The following is a 16,778-nucleotide window of genomic DNA, read 5'->3' as shown; positions in this document are numbered from 1 at the left end:
ACAACCAATGGCTCTGTGGCCCTCTTATCCACATAGAAAACAATGAGTATAGTTTTCGTTTCCTTGAGTGGCACAATTTTGACCTTGTCTTTTAACGGGGGGCTTTGTCTGTCTCTTGTCTTGTTGGACTGAATTAACACTAACATTTTGAGCCAGCCCCATTCGTGTTTGTCTCTCTGTCTCATCACTAACTGACTGTTATCAGTTCAAGAAATATCAGTGACACTCATATTTGAGATCTTGTTTGAGGTAAGTGTGCTTCTCATTCATCTCTTAGTAAAGTAAAGTAACACTCTATGCACTAGCTTACTGTCATACTGAAATCCTGCACTTTGTTTTGATGCAAACACATGATCATTCACCTTTTGTGCCTTTGGCAGATTGCGCATCAACATGTGTTATCTGTCCCCATAAATTTCTGTCTTTGGCAGCAGTATTCAGCGACATCAGGTTGTGTCCAGTCCAATGGCAGATGTTGTCTCGCCAGCGTTTTGGTTGTTTTCCTCTGCTTCTTTTTCCTTCAGTCATTCCTTCGAGGCAGATTTTTGCTTACCCCTTGAGTAGAGCGTTTGATGTGACCATAGAGCTTCAAGACTTTTGATTTAATTGTAATGGAAATGAGCTTTGTTGTACGAAGAAGGTCTTCAACTCATGTATGATCAGATAGTCTTTTTGTTAGTCGCGAATCTCATATGAGTTTAGAAAACAACTAGTTTTTGCAAGGATTTCAAGGTCCAATTAACACATTCTAATCCATAGCATACAACAGGTATCACGCAGGTATTAAAGATCCAGTGACGTGCAGTCAGGGGAGGCAGGTGAGGCGGCGCCTCACGTGCCATCATGGAAAGAAAAAAAATGTAAAAAGAAAAAAAAATAATTAAATTGTTATATGTATCCAGTGATTATACTATAAAGTTATTTTCCATTTAACTTTACCAGTTTTAGATTATTTTCATTCAAAATCGCTGAATTTTCACATTTGCCGTTCAAATACTGAGAAGAGACTTGCGGTGAGTCACCAGCCAGTTGAGGCACGTCACCGTTATTTTTCGAGGAGGGTTTATGGCCTAGGTAAACAAATTCAGTTACTTTAGAGATTTGGTGGTTATAAACGGTAAGATAAAGGTTTGTGTTGATTTTATCGTATGTCATGCATTTGATTTTGGAGACAATCATTTTTCAACCAACTTTGGCTTCATATTTAGCTAGAAGAAAAATTAATCTGTGTAGCTTCTGACATGAGTTACTTATGACAGCATTGTCGTCTGAGTAGCTCAGATTGGAAAGCGTGTGGCCACCGATCGAGAAGCCAGATGAGCAATCATTTTCAACTTGAAACATGAGTGCTGCAATGACGATGCAGAATAGCATAGCAGAAAGGACATCACCTTGTTAAACAGTACATGTTGTTTCAAACCCATTAACCTATACATGAACTGCTGTGGGCTTTCCTTACGGTGTTGTTTTGCGTTACTCAGTTCCTGAAATAATCAGTAATACTTTTATCCTGAAGATGTGCCCTCAGAAAACGCTTCAAGCTATCCTTAGTGATAAGCATGTCTTTGAATGTACTAGGCTTAATGATCTTGAACACTGTTCTTATAATTTCACCTTCAGTGAACCCTTGAGCTAGACCTTTTATTTATACTGTATAAGTAATTTGACCACCATGAATGTTGTACTCTCTTTCTAAGCAAAAATGCTGCAACATCAGTCAATTTTACCAAACCAGTTACCTGATTTGTACTGCTCGGCATTGCCGTTAAATTATGTACCACTAATGCTATCACGACTGGTTCAGTCTCTGCGTCATCTTTATGAGGTGCCGTATCTCGATCTTGTGCTGTTTTTTTATGTGGCACTTGCAGTTCATCAATGTGAACCAAGGAAAGTAAGCAGGCGGGCCATTCCTTGGTCCTCCAGTTCCTTCAGTTGTTTACTTCAAAGAAAGTCAACAATGAATTCGAAGAGTTCTACATTGGATGCTTCCAGCCCCGGCAAGTCTTCTTCCACGTCATCTTTGCATGAAACCGCAAGCTGGTATAGCAGGTCAGTGCTGGCAGTACTGGTGAGCTGATGAAGCTAGTGCTGGATTTCCAATCGCAGGTCTCGGACAGTAGACATCTCTGGACTCCTGAAGTCTGTTGCTCAGTTCGTCGGCTCAGGAAACATGCAAACAGGATCTCGTTGTTCTTTTACGATTAGCACTTGTCACTAGTATGTGCTAATGATGAGCGCCCAAATTACACTATATTGCCAAAAGTATTTGGCCACCGATCCAAATGATCAGAATCAGATGTCCTAATCACTTGGCTCGGCCACAGGTGTATAAAATCAAGCACATAGACATGGAGACTGTTTCTACAAACATTTGTGAAAGAATGGGCCGCTCTCAGGAGCTCAGTGATTTCCAGCGTGGAACTGTCATAGGATGCCACCTGTGCAACAAATCCAGTTGGGAAATTTCTTTGCTCCTAAATATTCCAAAGTCAACTGTTAGCTTTATTATAAGAAAATGGAAGAGTTTGGGAACAACAGCAACTCAGCCACGAAGTGGTAGGCCACGTAAACTGACAGAGAGGGGTCAGAGGATGCTGAAGCGCATAGTGCAAAGACTTTCTGCACAGTCAGTTGCTACAGAGCTCCAAACTTCATGTGACCTTCCAATTAGCCCACGTTCAGTACACAGAGAGCTTCATGGAATGGGTTTCCATGGCCGAGCAGCTGCATCTAAGCCATACATCATCAAGTCCAATGCAAAGCGTCGGATGCAGTGGTGTAGTGCACGTCACCACTGGACTCTAGAGCAGTGGAGCTGCGTTCTTTGGAGTGATGAATCACACTTTTCCATCTAGCAATCTGATGGACGAGTCTGGGTTTGGAGGTTGCCAGGAGAACGGTACTTTTCGGACTGCATTGTGCCGAGTGTGAACTTTGGTGGCGGAGGAATTATGGTGCAGGGTTGTTTTTCAGGAGTTGGGCTTGGCCTCTTAGTTCTGGTGAAAGAAACTTTGAATGCTCCAGAATACCAAAACATTTTGAACAATTCCATGCTCCCAACCTTGTGGGAACAGTTTGGAGCGGACCTCATCCTCTTCCAACATGACTGTGCACCAGTGCACAAAGAAAGATGCATAAAGACATGGATGACAGAGTCTGGTGTGGATGAACTTGACTGACCTGCACAGAGTCCTGACCTGGCCCCGATAGAACACCTTTGGGATGTATTAGAACGGAGACTGAGAGCCAGGCCTTCTCGACCAACATCAATGTGTGACCTCACCAATGTGCTTTTGGAAGAATAGTGGAAAATTCCTGTAAACATACTCCGTAACCTTGTGGACAGCCTTCCCAGAAGAGTTGAAGCTGTAATAGCTGCAAAAGGTGGACCGACATTATATTGAACCCTATGGGTTAGGAATGGGATGGCACTTCAAGTTCATATGTGAGTCAAGGCAGGTGGCCTAATATTTTTGGCAATATAGTGTATGTTACTACCCTAAGTATGGTTCAGGTCGATGGACAGTAATTATGTTCCCGCCTATAGTATCCAATCAAGCCGTGCCAAACTCTCTCTACTCAAGAAGAATGTGACGCCACCTTGTCTGTTTGGAGAGACTGGAGGAGATGCAGAGGAAGAGACAGGGCTGCGGAGCTCGCACCGAGCGCCGGCACGGACATGCTTCACAGTGTCCTGGCTGAATGAGCAGGTATCGGACACCTCAGTCTCCTTAGACCCATCCTCGCTCATCCATGCGGACTGGATACTGGCCGAGGGTTAGTGACGTGAATTATATTTATATAGCGCTTTTTCTCTAGTGACTCAAAGTGCTTTACATAGTGAAACCCAATATCTAAGTTACATAAAAAACTGTGGGTGGCACTGGGAGCAGGTGGGTAAAGTGTCTTGCCCAAGGACACAACGGCAGTGACTAGGATGGCAGAAGTGGGGATCGAACCTAGAACCCTCAAGTTGCTGGCAACCGAGCTATACCGGCGGCCGAGAGTGGAGTCGGCTATCTTGGTTGCTTTGTTGGGTCTGCTCCTGCCTCTGGTCATGCTCCCTCCACCCCAGCAGACGATGGCGTGGAATACCGCAGAGGTCACCACAGTGTATGTGTTTCTTTTACTTTTTATTCCTAGCTGTATGTAGAAGTCTGCTCTTTTAATGTCTTTAATGTCCTTTGTGTGTGTATTCTTTGAAGTTTGATGTTTCCCTCTTACACACATGTAAGAGGGATGTGTGCTATGGCTATGCGTTGTTTTTTCCCTTGGCCTCAGTCTGGACCCCCTCTCCAGGGGCCCAGGCTTAGACCGATTTTTTATTTTTTCTCAACCCACAACACCCCCCCCCACTTTTTCAATGGTTATTTATTTGATTTCATGGGCGGAATAAAGGAGCTCCTGTTGGCTCTGTTGTGAGCTGATTTTTATTTGCGTTTATATTTAATATTTATTTATTTAGAATGCATTAAAAAAAAAAAGTCCATCCGTCGTCATGTCTTTCATAATGACTGTGCACGATAGGCAATATTCCAAAAAAAGTGCAGTTTCCCTTTAAGATCTCACTGCTGGCTTTGTAAACACAATTGATGCTAATCTACTTTTTTGTTCTCTTTTTTTCCAAATGAGAATCGATAAGCAGAATCAAAAGTGGAATCGGAACCGTAAAAATCGTATCAATTACCATTCCTACCAGTGTATCAGTCAGGTGATAAAAGTGATACAAATAATTACAGGCCAACTAGTATACTGCCAGTTTTCTCAAAAGTACTTGAAAAATGTGTTATAAATGAACTACGAATGTCTCAATGATGGCCAAACCCCTTCCCCCCATGCAATCAATCAACTCCCCAAAAAAAATGTTTTTAGAGAAATAAAATATCTATTGGATAAAAAGTAAATATGTAGATTTAAGAAAAGCATTTGTAGACCATAATGTAGTTTTATCAAAATTGTAATTTTTAATTTCCACCAGTGTCACAGAATTCATTAAATCATAATTATCCACAATGTTCTGTGGTCAATCATCATTTCAAGATTTTCCGTAGCGGTTTATCAAAGATCTATTATGGGCCCCATTTTAGTTTCCTGCTTTGTTAGTGATCTTCCTGATATTTTAAAGGTGTAAACATACAGTTAGATGCAGATGCATGCAGTGATTTGTTGCTGCTCAGATTCTCTCATCAGCCCTTAGATTTGTTCAAGACTGGCTAACTAAGTCATGTCTTCTGCTAACTCACAAAAAAACTTTTTCATAAAAAAACAAAAACAAATCTGAAATACAATTCAGAAAAATGTGTATTTTGAAGGTCAACAACTGAATGTGGTGAATAAATGTAAATACTTTGGAGTAATACTGGACTGGTGGTGTCCAAGAAAGTTAAATGTAATACATGTAATTGTAATCAAATAAGAACATATTTGACTGATGAAGCTGCCATGACGTTTCTGCATTGCATGATCTTTTCTCACAAAAGTTGTGTATACCTAGCTCAGGGGTCACCAACGCGGTGCCCGCGGGCACCAGGTAGCCCGTAGGGACCAGATGAGTAGCCCGCTGGCCTGTTCTAAAAATAGCTCAAATAGCAGCACTTACCAGTAAGTTGCCTCTATTTTTTAAATTTTATTTATTTACTAGCAAGCTGGTCTCGCTTTGCTCGACATTTTTAATTCTAAGAGAGACAAAACTCAAATAGAATTTGAAAATCCAAGAAAATATTTTAAAGACTTGGTCTTCACTAACTGACAAACAGATAACAGATTTGGTGTCCAGTTCAAAGTGTGACATGATTTATTTAAAAATTTGAGATTTGACTTTTGTATTTTACATGAGTTATTATTTGTACAAACATGGTGCAAAGTAATTCATGATTTGTTAAAAAATGTTAGTGGCTAGCTAGTTAAAATGGGATATTGTGATTTCACAAGACTGTCTTAGAAGTGATCATTTGAAAATGTTCAATTTGAAAAATGTGCACTTAGAGAAAATATAAAAATAAAGTGTTGCATATTGATATTTATCTGTTTCTATATATATTTATTGTGAGAAATTATTAAGATGATCAGTGTTTCCACAAAGATAAACATCATTAATTATTAATAATAGCATAGAGTTAAAGGTAAATTGAGCAAATTGGCTATTTCTGGCAATTTATTTAAGTGTGTATCAAACTGGTAGCCCTTCGCATTAATCAGTACCCAAGAAGTAGCTCTTGGTTTCAAAAAGGTTGGTGACCCCTGATCTAGCTGGTCTCTGACAGGTGTAACAAATATATAAACCAATTGAATCACTCTACAAACATTTTTAAACATAAAACTTGTACTTATTATCACTGTAGTGTTCTCTCCAAATGACAATCTATTGAGCTTTGGTCATTTTCTAAATCTAAAAATGTCTGTCTGATACATACTGTAAATGTCTACATAGATTAGCGTCGTCCCCACTAAGTGACCCCATTAAATACAGAACAGCTGGAGCAATTACATCTTAAATCTCATAACCAGGTAAGACTGAGAAAAAACTATTTTAGTCCAAATGGTTTTATTTCGGTTTACTGTGGAATATTTTACCACCCACAGTAAGAGGATCCCCTGGCTTTGTTACATTTAAAAGTCAATTAAAAACCTGGTTCAAAAGTAAACAGATTTGTAACCTCACAAATTAAGAAATATAACTGCCAAAGTCAATATTTGCAAAGTCACAATTGAACTCATCTACACAACGTCATACATCGGGACACTATGCGGGCTATATGCAAAACATGGCAGCATTTTACAGCAAGTGAGTAGTTTTTTGTTTTTTTTAAGCAAGTATGTCTTTTGAGCACTTCTTTAATTAACTGGATGTCAAAGGGTCTGTGGTGCTAATCCTATACTTTCTCTCTGTTTTATTATCAAATTTAATGTTATTAGAATGTATTTGTACACCGACCTGTCTGGGGACTACACATGGAATATAATATCTGACATATCGGTTCATTAATATGTGCTGCCCCTGTTTTAAAATAAACAGAGAGAATGAAGTGCGCTGACAACAAGGAAGTTGAGCCAAGAGCTATTCTAAATGGAGCTTAGGAAATTCCTGACTGTAAAAAAGGCTTAAGCTGTATCCATCACTGACAATGCTGCTGTAACTCCTAGCTTTACCTGCTCAAATTAAAAATACTAACAATACACTGCTTCCTGTTCCCAGGGGCTAGATTTGTGAGAAGGAATGACAAACGTGGAGCAACGAGAGGAAAGAATACTGGTAGATGCAATTCATGGACAGGTTATTTCAAAGGCTGCAGTCGCTGAGGTAAATTAACTCCTAAATATTCCATAAATAAATATTATTTTATGGACTGGATTCTCACATTATTATACCGAGTAGATACAGTTAAATTGTGAGGTTTCAGGGTGCTTGGCCCCCGAAACATCACAATTTTAACATAAATAAAAACAAAAACTTTTATATGTGGAAGAATGGCCGTGCGCGACCCGAGGGTCCCTGGTTCAATCCCCACCTAGTACCAACCTCGTCATGTCCGTTGTGTCCTGAGCAAGACACTTCACCCTTGCTCCTGATGGGTGCTGGTTAGCGCCTTGCATGGCAGCTCCCTCCATCAGTGTGTGAATGTGTGTGTGAATGGGTAAATGTGGAAGTAGTGTCAAAGCGCTTTGAGTACCTTGAAGGTAGAAAAGCGCTATACAAGTACAACCCATTTATCATTTATTTATATAATAAATACTGTGGTAAAACAATACTATAGAATGCAGTACAATAGTTTTTGGAAGCAATATAATAATAATGTACAGTATTTCCCTGGGAGAGTAGACATCTATGTTATCTCCTTCCATCTGCGTCTCCATCAAACACACCATCAGCAGCTTCTCCATATTTTCGTGGATAAATCTCTGCCGTTTAGATGTTACTTTAACATCTTTGGCTGGCGTTATTGACTCATTCTGCTTCAGTATTGAATAGCAGTGCTACACTCCAACTGCTTCACCAAGTTAAATAGCTTCGCACTCTGCTTTGTTTTTGATGTCTTTCTTTAATTTAATAAATATCATCCACTTCTTTTTCCGAGCACTATCCTTTACATTCTCTTCCTTTCCATGCTTGGAAAAACAAAGTTATGTCATCACCAGCTGTAAGCTAATGCTAGTAAGTAAGACAAGATGTTTTGGTCGGACCTTGCAGGGTTCACTGTGGCATTCACTTCGCCAACTAGTGGTGGGAAGCAAATTTCAGCTTGTAACTTAAATAGAATAGAATAGAAAAGAAAGTACTTTATTGATCCCTGGGGGAAATTCAGCTCCTAAAAGCATACCAAAGAGCCAAGAGACAGCTTGTATTTCAAAATACTCATAAGTTGAGTAATTCTGGGCTTCCCATTTTCCTTCTTGTCTTTGTACTTTTTGCCAGTATGAATGATAATTGGATCTAAAATTGTATTCATTATGGTATTCAAAAAGTCTTAAAACTGACTTGTTGAGACCATAGAACAGCTACATAAAAAGTGTGCTTGGATGTATTTAGCTTAAGTGTGACCACAGCAAAATCCATACTGATGTAAAAAAAAAATGTTAAGCAAATCTATTTAACTCGATTTTCCTGGGGAATTAATTGATGGCCTCTCAAGTGAGATAATGGAGTCTATTAATCACCTTGTCTTCTGATTGTTCATATGGGGTGATCCAACACCAGCAGCACTTTCTCTAATGGCCAAACACAGACGATGGAGAAAGTATCAAAGCAGACATTCCTGACCATCACTCCCAAGAACTTTCAGAAAGTGGGCTCCCTTTTTTACAATCCAATTGCATGGCTGCAAGATTCTTTGCATTCCTAACCCTAAAAAGACTGGGCTCATATGTCTGTTTTGCAGCACTATTGTCTTTGCAGTGACATTCTGCTGCTTCCATCTGGGCGCCTACCTGTACAGTTCTTTCTCTCTTTGTCGGCAAGAACACTTGCATTCCTGCTGCATTGAGCTTAGCGGTGCAGGGTAAATTGGTTGGGCATGCAACAGGTTGTGAAGCTCCCCTCTGTTTGTTTTAGTGAGTAAAAACCACAGCAGGCATTCTATTCTCTACCTGTCACAGCAGTTTTGATGGCCTTGTTTCCTTGTGCTTCTCGAGCTCAGCCTCCAACTAGTGCTTTTATTTAGCATTGTCAATTCATTAATGATTCCTTTCACACGCTGTGTATGTGTGTGTGTGTGTGTGTGTGTGTGTGTGTGTGTGTGTGTGTGAGTGTGTGTGTGTGGCCCCTAATACCAACCTGGTTCCTGCGGTGAGACGAGACAAGCTTAAATGAGGACAAGACCCACACAGCCAGAAGCCCCTTATGACAATCAGTATGTCTTTGCCCCCTGCAGACTCTGGTCTACCCGTTTGACAAAGTAGCTTCCATACTGGACCTCAAACTGCTTTTTCTTAAGGTGCTCAATTCATTTTTATTTACATTTAAAATGTGGATCCTCTTATTGTGCCATTGACAACATCTGTACATAAAAGACAAAGTATTGGAATGTTTACTCACAGTGCAAACACCAAAGATTTAAACTTAAAATACTTCCTTTGACTCCAGATATACTTCTTCAAGCGTTGTCAATAAATGTGATATTATATACAAACAATCATCCATGCTATAATCCAGTGGTTCTCAAATGGGGGTATGCGTACCCCAGGGGGTTCTTGAAGGTATGCCAAAGGGTACGTGAGATTTTTTTTAAATGTCTGTCAAAAAGAAGTGTGAAAAGAAATGCAACAATGCAATATTCAGTGTTGACAGCTAGATTTTTTGTGGACATGTTCCATAAATATTGATTTTAAAGACTTCTTTTTTTGTGAAGAAATGTTTAGAATTAAGTTCATGAATCCAGATGGATCTCTATTACAATCCCCAAAGAGGGCACTTTAAGTTGATGTTTACTTCTAAGTGTAGAAATCTTTATTTATAATTGAATCACTTGTTTATTTTTCAACAAGTTTTTAGTTATTTTTATATCTTTTTTTTCCAAATAGTTCAAGAAAGACCAAAACAAATGAGCAATATTTTGCACTGTTATACAATTTAATAAATCAGAAACTGAGGGGGTACATCACTGAAAAAAGGTTGAGAACCACTGCTATAATCCAATCAAATCCCAAACATTCAAACAAACAAAATAACCCAAAACAAATAGTTTATATCACTAGGGCTTAAAGATATTTTCAATAAAGACACAAAGTACCAACATCTCTAAACTGGGACAGTGATGTATTACTAATATATACTGTAAATTCTGTGACAAAAACCCTGACAACACACTACTATATCAGTTCCTGCTCTCGAAAATAAAACACTTTACTCCACCCTTAAACATATTTATCGCAATCATATTCACTCTGACAAAAACATTGACAAAGAGTCCGTAAATAGTAAATAAAAGAGTCGGTAAATAAATAAAATATACTATAGCAAAATATTTAGTCCACAACAAGCCTGACGTCTTTAAAGGCCCACTCACTAATCGATGGCACACACGTCTATATATTTGTTAAATGCGCAAATATTTTACATGTACTGAAGCATAGATTAATCATAAACTCTGAACTGTGACCTTGGCACCTCGCTCAAACAAATAAACGGTTGACCTCATTTCTTGTGGGACAAAATGTACCATCCGCTCTGATAACATGCATTGCTCAGACCAATTAATCTTCATGAATGTTGATTGCTTTGAATAGCCAACGTAATTGTGACGACAACACCCACTTTTGGAGTCTCACACAGAAAAACCTAGCTGACGTTTTACAAGCAGCCTTCTCTAACTTGGAACTTCAAAAACAAACCATGGCATCACGATTGTGACTGATGGTGCAAATAATATGCGAGTGACTGTGCGCAAAGTGGGATTGAGAGTGCGCATTAAGTGCTTTGCACACACTATAAACCTTGTAAACCATCACACTGTTGCCATGTCCAAGCAGAAGCGGCTGCAACTGCCATCGCACAATGTAATCATCGATGGAACAGCACTTTGGAAATGTTGAGTCGTTACCGGCAGCAGCAACCTTCCATAGTAGCGGCTCTCACAGCTCAGCGATCAAACAAAACAATCCTTGATACACTTGACAGCTGCCATAGAAGACATGCTGAAGACCTTGTGAAGTTGTTGCATGCGTTTAACACACCACAGTGTTGTGTGAGCAGAAATGTCCCACAGTGTTGTATGAGCTGAAGAGCAAGATGGAACGCAGGAAAAAAGTTCAGCACTTCAAAGACAATACACCGAATGAAACAATACCTTACTGTTAGCTTCTTGTTTTTTTTTTAACAAATGACATCAGTAGTTTGACTGCAGCTGATGACCTTAACATTAATTATGTCACATCGTTTTAGGTTTCCGCTGGATCAGAACTTTGTAAAAGCTACAGTTACTACAAACCCCGTTTCCATATGAGTTGGGAAATTGTGTTAGATGTAAATATAAATGGAATACAATGATTTGCAAATCCTTTTCAACCCATATTCAATTGAATGCACTACAGTTGAATATGCTACAAAGACAACATACTTGATGTTCAAACTGATAAACTTTTTTTTTTTTTTTGCAAATAATCATTAACTTTAGAATTTGATGCCAGCAACACGTGACAAAGAAGTTGGTAAAGGTGGCAATAAATACTGATAAAGTTGGGGAATGCTCATCAAACACTTATTTGGGACATCCCACAGGTGTGCAGGCTAATTGAGAACAGGTGGGTGCCATGATTGGGTATAAAAACAGCTTCCCAAAAAATGATCAGTCTTTCACAAGAAAGGATGGGGCGAGGTACACCCCTTTGTCCACAACTGCGTGAGCAAATAGTCAAACAGTTTAAGAACAACATTTCTCAAAGTGCAATTGCAAGAAATTTAGGGATTTCAACATCTACGGTCCATAATATCATCAAAAGGTTCAGAAAATCTGGAGAAATCACTCCACGTAAGCGGCATGGCCGGAAACCAACATTGAATGACCGTGACCTTCGATCCCTCAGACGGCACTGTATCAAAAACCGACATCAATCTCTAAAGGATATCACTACATGGGCTCAGGAACATTTCAGAAAACCACTTGTCACTAAATACAGTTTGTTGCTACATCTGTAAGTGCAAGTTAAAGCTCTACTATGCAAAACGAAAGCCATTTATCAACAACATCCAGAAACGCCGCTGGCTTCTCTGGGCCCGAGATCATCTAAGATGGAGTGATGCACCGCCAAAAACATGCACCTGGGGATAGGTTGATTGGCTACACTAAATGGTCCCTAGTGTGTGAATGTGAGTGTGAATGTTGTCTGTCTATTTGTGTTGGCCCTGCGATGAGGTGCCGACTTGTCCAGGGTGTACCCTGCCTACCGCCCGAATGCAGCTGAGAAAGGCTCCAGCACCCCCCCGCGACCCCAAAAGGGACAAGCTGTAGAAAATAGATGGATGGATGGTGTTGTTTACTTTTACTCACAAGCGTTATATCACTAACTAGGAGTTATTCGGATTTGTCGACATCCGTTACCACAGGCATTTTTTCTGCATGGAAAACTGCTGTTTTTTTTGTTTGTGTTCGATTCCCATGATTGTATACATGTAACAATTCATGAGACTGCTGCATCTGACAGAACACCAGGTAGCAGTATAAGAGATAGTTATTGTGTTTTTTCGTGTAATAAATTAGTTCAGCCATGCACTTAACACAAATCAGAAAGAAGAGTTAAATGCATCGAAGTAATAGAATATTACAATATTGTATCAATATTCACATGCTATACAGCTACGTAGACTGAAGAACATCAGCTAAACAAAACAAATTTAATAAAAACAGATGACAATTTCTCAGATGTACAAATGTAAAAACTCACTGAACAAGCAGCTTCATTTACTCTTATTCAGTTACAAAAATATGTCCTTTTTCAAAGTCACACCAACATCACTTTGTACAAGCACAATAAATTGTTTATTTTATTTTGCTAGCAAAATGCTGTGTGCTTTAATAAGTAAATTGTGTTTAATATTCAGTTCCATTAAAAATGAACAACATCCTGTTCCCAAACAGTGGCAATATAAACTCTTCTGATTCTTCTTCTGATTCTTCTGATCATTATTTATTTGAAAGTACCACATTTCAATTGATGACAAATAAAAAAAATAAAAAACACTTTTTACATGTTTTGTTTGTTGGTTTACTGCAAAACTTGACTTATTTTGAGTGCTATTACTAAATGTATGTATGATAGTTATTATATGTTGTGCAGGTGGTCACAGTCACTGTAGATGTAAGAAAATGATTTTTGATATTTTGCATACAATGTGGTTGGAGCATTTGTAGTTTTATGTTGTTGGAACATTCACATGATTTTAATCATCATTTCTCCGTAGTTTTAATATTTATGTGATGATTATTTGGCAGTGAATTTGTAACTTTTGGCTTCAGTTCATAGTTGTGTGCTTTTAGAGGAGTCCCTACCGCACGCAGACTCCAACTCGACCTAATCAAGGACTCCCCATTGGCTGAGACTTTGCCATGAGACCCTGGCAATGACAAAGCTCTCACCCAATAAGGTGCCCTGTGGGGTAAATCCTTGTCCAATAAGATGGCCCCCTGTGGTAAAGCTGGGGGATTATCAGTGGATGGAGGTCCAGGGCAAGGAGGGAAGTAGCGGGCTGCTTGGTCACCAAGGCTGTGGCCTCCTTGAAATGGTTGCTACGATGCAGGTATCAAATGTGTGAGAGTCACACACAGTCACGGTCATGAAGGGTATTAAATAGCAACAAAGAGACAGTTATTCTGCAATAATACGCCCTGCTGAGTGCAGGTTATTCTTCAATAATCAAGAGACTTTGAGCAAAGAGCTGTGATCACAAGAGCATGGTGCTTCACTGGCACGTTCTTCCAGGTCACAGAACATCAACCTACACACCATTTGTGTGTCTGCACAGTTTCACATGCTAATTACAACACAAAAATGTGTCCGTACAACTCAAAACTAAACTAAACATTTACCAGTACTATCATATGACACGTTCAGCTGCAATGGTCAACTCGAGCTGCAAACTAAGCAATGTTTTGATAGTCGACTAATAATGGAGAGGTCTTCAGTAGAGATGTCCGATAATATCGGCCTGCCGATAAATGTGTTAAAATGTAATATCGGAAATTATCGGTATCGGTTGTTTTATTATTGGTATCATTTTTTTTCTTTCTTTGTTTTTTGTTTTTTTTGTTTTTTTTAATTAAATCAACATAAAAAACACAAGATACACTTACAATTAGTGCACCAACCCAAAAAACCTTCCTCCCACATTTACACTCATTCACACTCATTCACACAAAAGGGTTGTTTCTTTCTGTTATTAATATTCTGGTTCCTACATTATATATTAATATATATCAATACAGTCTGCAAGGGATACAGTCCGTAAGCACGCATGATTGTGCGTGCTGCTGGTCCACTAATAGTACTAACTTTTAACAGTTAATTTTACTAATTTTCATTAATTACTAGTTTCTATGTAACTGTTTTTATATTGTTTTACTTTCTTTTTTATTCAAGAAAATGTTTTTAGTTTATTTATCTTATTTTATAAAAAAAAATTTAAAAGTACTTTATCTTCACCATACCTGGTTGTCCAAATTAGGCATAATAATGTGTTAATTCCACGACTGCATATATCGGTTGATATCGATATCGGTAATTAAAGAGTTGGACAATATCGGAATATCGGATACCGGCAAAAAGCCATTATCGAACATCACTAGTCTTCAGAGATCTTATTTCAATGTCTTATTTAGCCCTTCCTCATTCAGTGTGCTAATGATAATGACACATTCCCTCTTTGATAAATAGCCTTCTTATCCTGCATTGCTGCTTACTCAGCTATTGTACTTCCAATACAAACAAAATGTATATACTACTATCATTTTATTCTCCTGATGATGATATCAGTGTGTGCGAGTGATGACCTCAGCAAACTGTGCCATAACCCACAGAAAAACACCCTTGTTAGCTCAAGCTACACTTCAAATTTTTTGTTGTCAATTTTCCTTACAGTAAATCCTGCTGTGATTGAAAGTGTGCTTTGAGTTAGAGGAAGGCTGACAAGCACATTGTTATTTTCTACTCCATGATTCCACAGATGTTTAAGCATGTAGGCTCTGCACAATTGAATTGTGTTGCAAATGTTGGACTGAGCCAACTGGTATTTTTTTTATTTACTTATTTTTGAGCATGGTTGCAATGCACGCACGCTTCCTGTGGCTTCTTCTTCGTAGGTTTCTGACAGCTATTTCTCCTTGCTTTCTCTCGATGAGCTTCAAGAGGTAGTCACCTGAAATGGTTTTTCAATGGTCTTGAAGGAGTTAGCTCATCGAGAGAATGCCAAGAGTTTGCGAAAACGTAATCAGAACAAAGGGTGGCTATTTTGAAGAAACTAGAATATTAAACATGTTTTCAGTTATTTCACCTTTTTTTTGTTAAGTACATAACTCCACGTGTGTTCATTCATAGTTTTGATGCCTTCAGTGACAATCTACAATGTAAATAGTCATGAAAATAAAGAAAACGCATTGAATGAGGTGTGTCCAAACTTTTGACCTGTATTGTATGTGTGTGTGTGTGTGTGTGTGTGTATATATATATGTGTGTGTGTGTGTGTGTGTGTGTGTGTGTGTGTGTGTGTGTGTGTGTGTGTGTGTGTGTGTGTGTGTGTGTGTGTGTGTGTGTGTGTGTGTGTGTGTGTGTGTGTGTGTTAGGGCTGTCAAACGATCCAAATATTTAATCGCAATTAATTGCATGTTCATAGTTAACTCAAAATTAATCGCGATATCATAGATAGACATACTTTTTAATCATTAATAGTAGAGATGTCCGATAATGGCTTTTTGCCGATATCCGATATTGTCCAACTCTTTAATTACCAATACCGATATCAACCGATACCGATATCAACCGATATATACAGTCGTGGAATTAACACATTACTATGCCTAATTTGGACAAACAGGTATGGTAAAGATAAGGTACTTTTAAAAAAAATTAATAAAACAAAATAAGATACATAAATTAAAAACATTTTCTTGAATAAAAAAGAAAGTAAAACAATATAAAAACAGTTACATTGAAACTAGTAATTAATGAAAATTAGTACAATTAACTGTTAAAGGTTAGTACTATTAGTGGACCAGCAGCACGCACAATCATGTGTGCTTACAGACTGTATCCCTTGCAGACTGTATTGATATATATTGATATATAATGTAGGAACCAGAATATTAATAACAGAAAGAAACAACCCTTTTGTGTGAATGAGTGTAAATGGGGGAGGAAGGTTTTTTGGGTTGGTGCACTAATTGTAAGTGTATCTTGTGTTTTTTATGTTGATTTAATAAAAAAATAAATAAAATAAAAAATACCGATAATAAACAAACGATACCGATCATTTCTGATATTACATTTTAACGCATTTATCGGCCGATAAATTATCGGCAGGCCGATATTATCGGACATCTCTAATTAATAGGTGTACCCTAGACAAATAATTTTCAAGTTTTAACACCATGAATGGACAATTAATTTGCTTTAATGAAATCTTTCTCAACATGATGCTTTTTTTAAACACCTCAACACAAAAATGACAAACACGCTTTTCATGACAAAAAAAAAATGCCTGCCGTGTGATTTTGTATTTTGTAGGAATACAGAATTTGTGTTGTATTTATATTCAGAGAAGAAGCTACACTGGGTTTAGATACTGTATTGCT

General features: G+C 38.3%; 1 protein-coding gene across 1 annotated transcript in view; it reads left to right on the top strand.

Annotated features, from left to right (window-relative positions):
- Positions 1–16,778, top strand: part of fbxw4 (F-box and WD repeat domain containing 4) — a 113,524-nt gene that overhangs the window by 72,687 nt on the left and 24,059 nt on the right. The window lies entirely within an intron of this gene.

Source organism: Nerophis lumbriciformis, linkage group LG02 (genome assembly GCF_033978685.3).
Source record: "Nerophis lumbriciformis linkage group LG02, RoL_Nlum_v2.1, whole genome shotgun sequence".
NCBI lineage: Eukaryota > Metazoa > Chordata > Actinopteri > Syngnathiformes > Syngnathidae > Nerophis > Nerophis lumbriciformis.
This window is presented reverse-complemented; position numbering and strand designations above follow the sequence as displayed.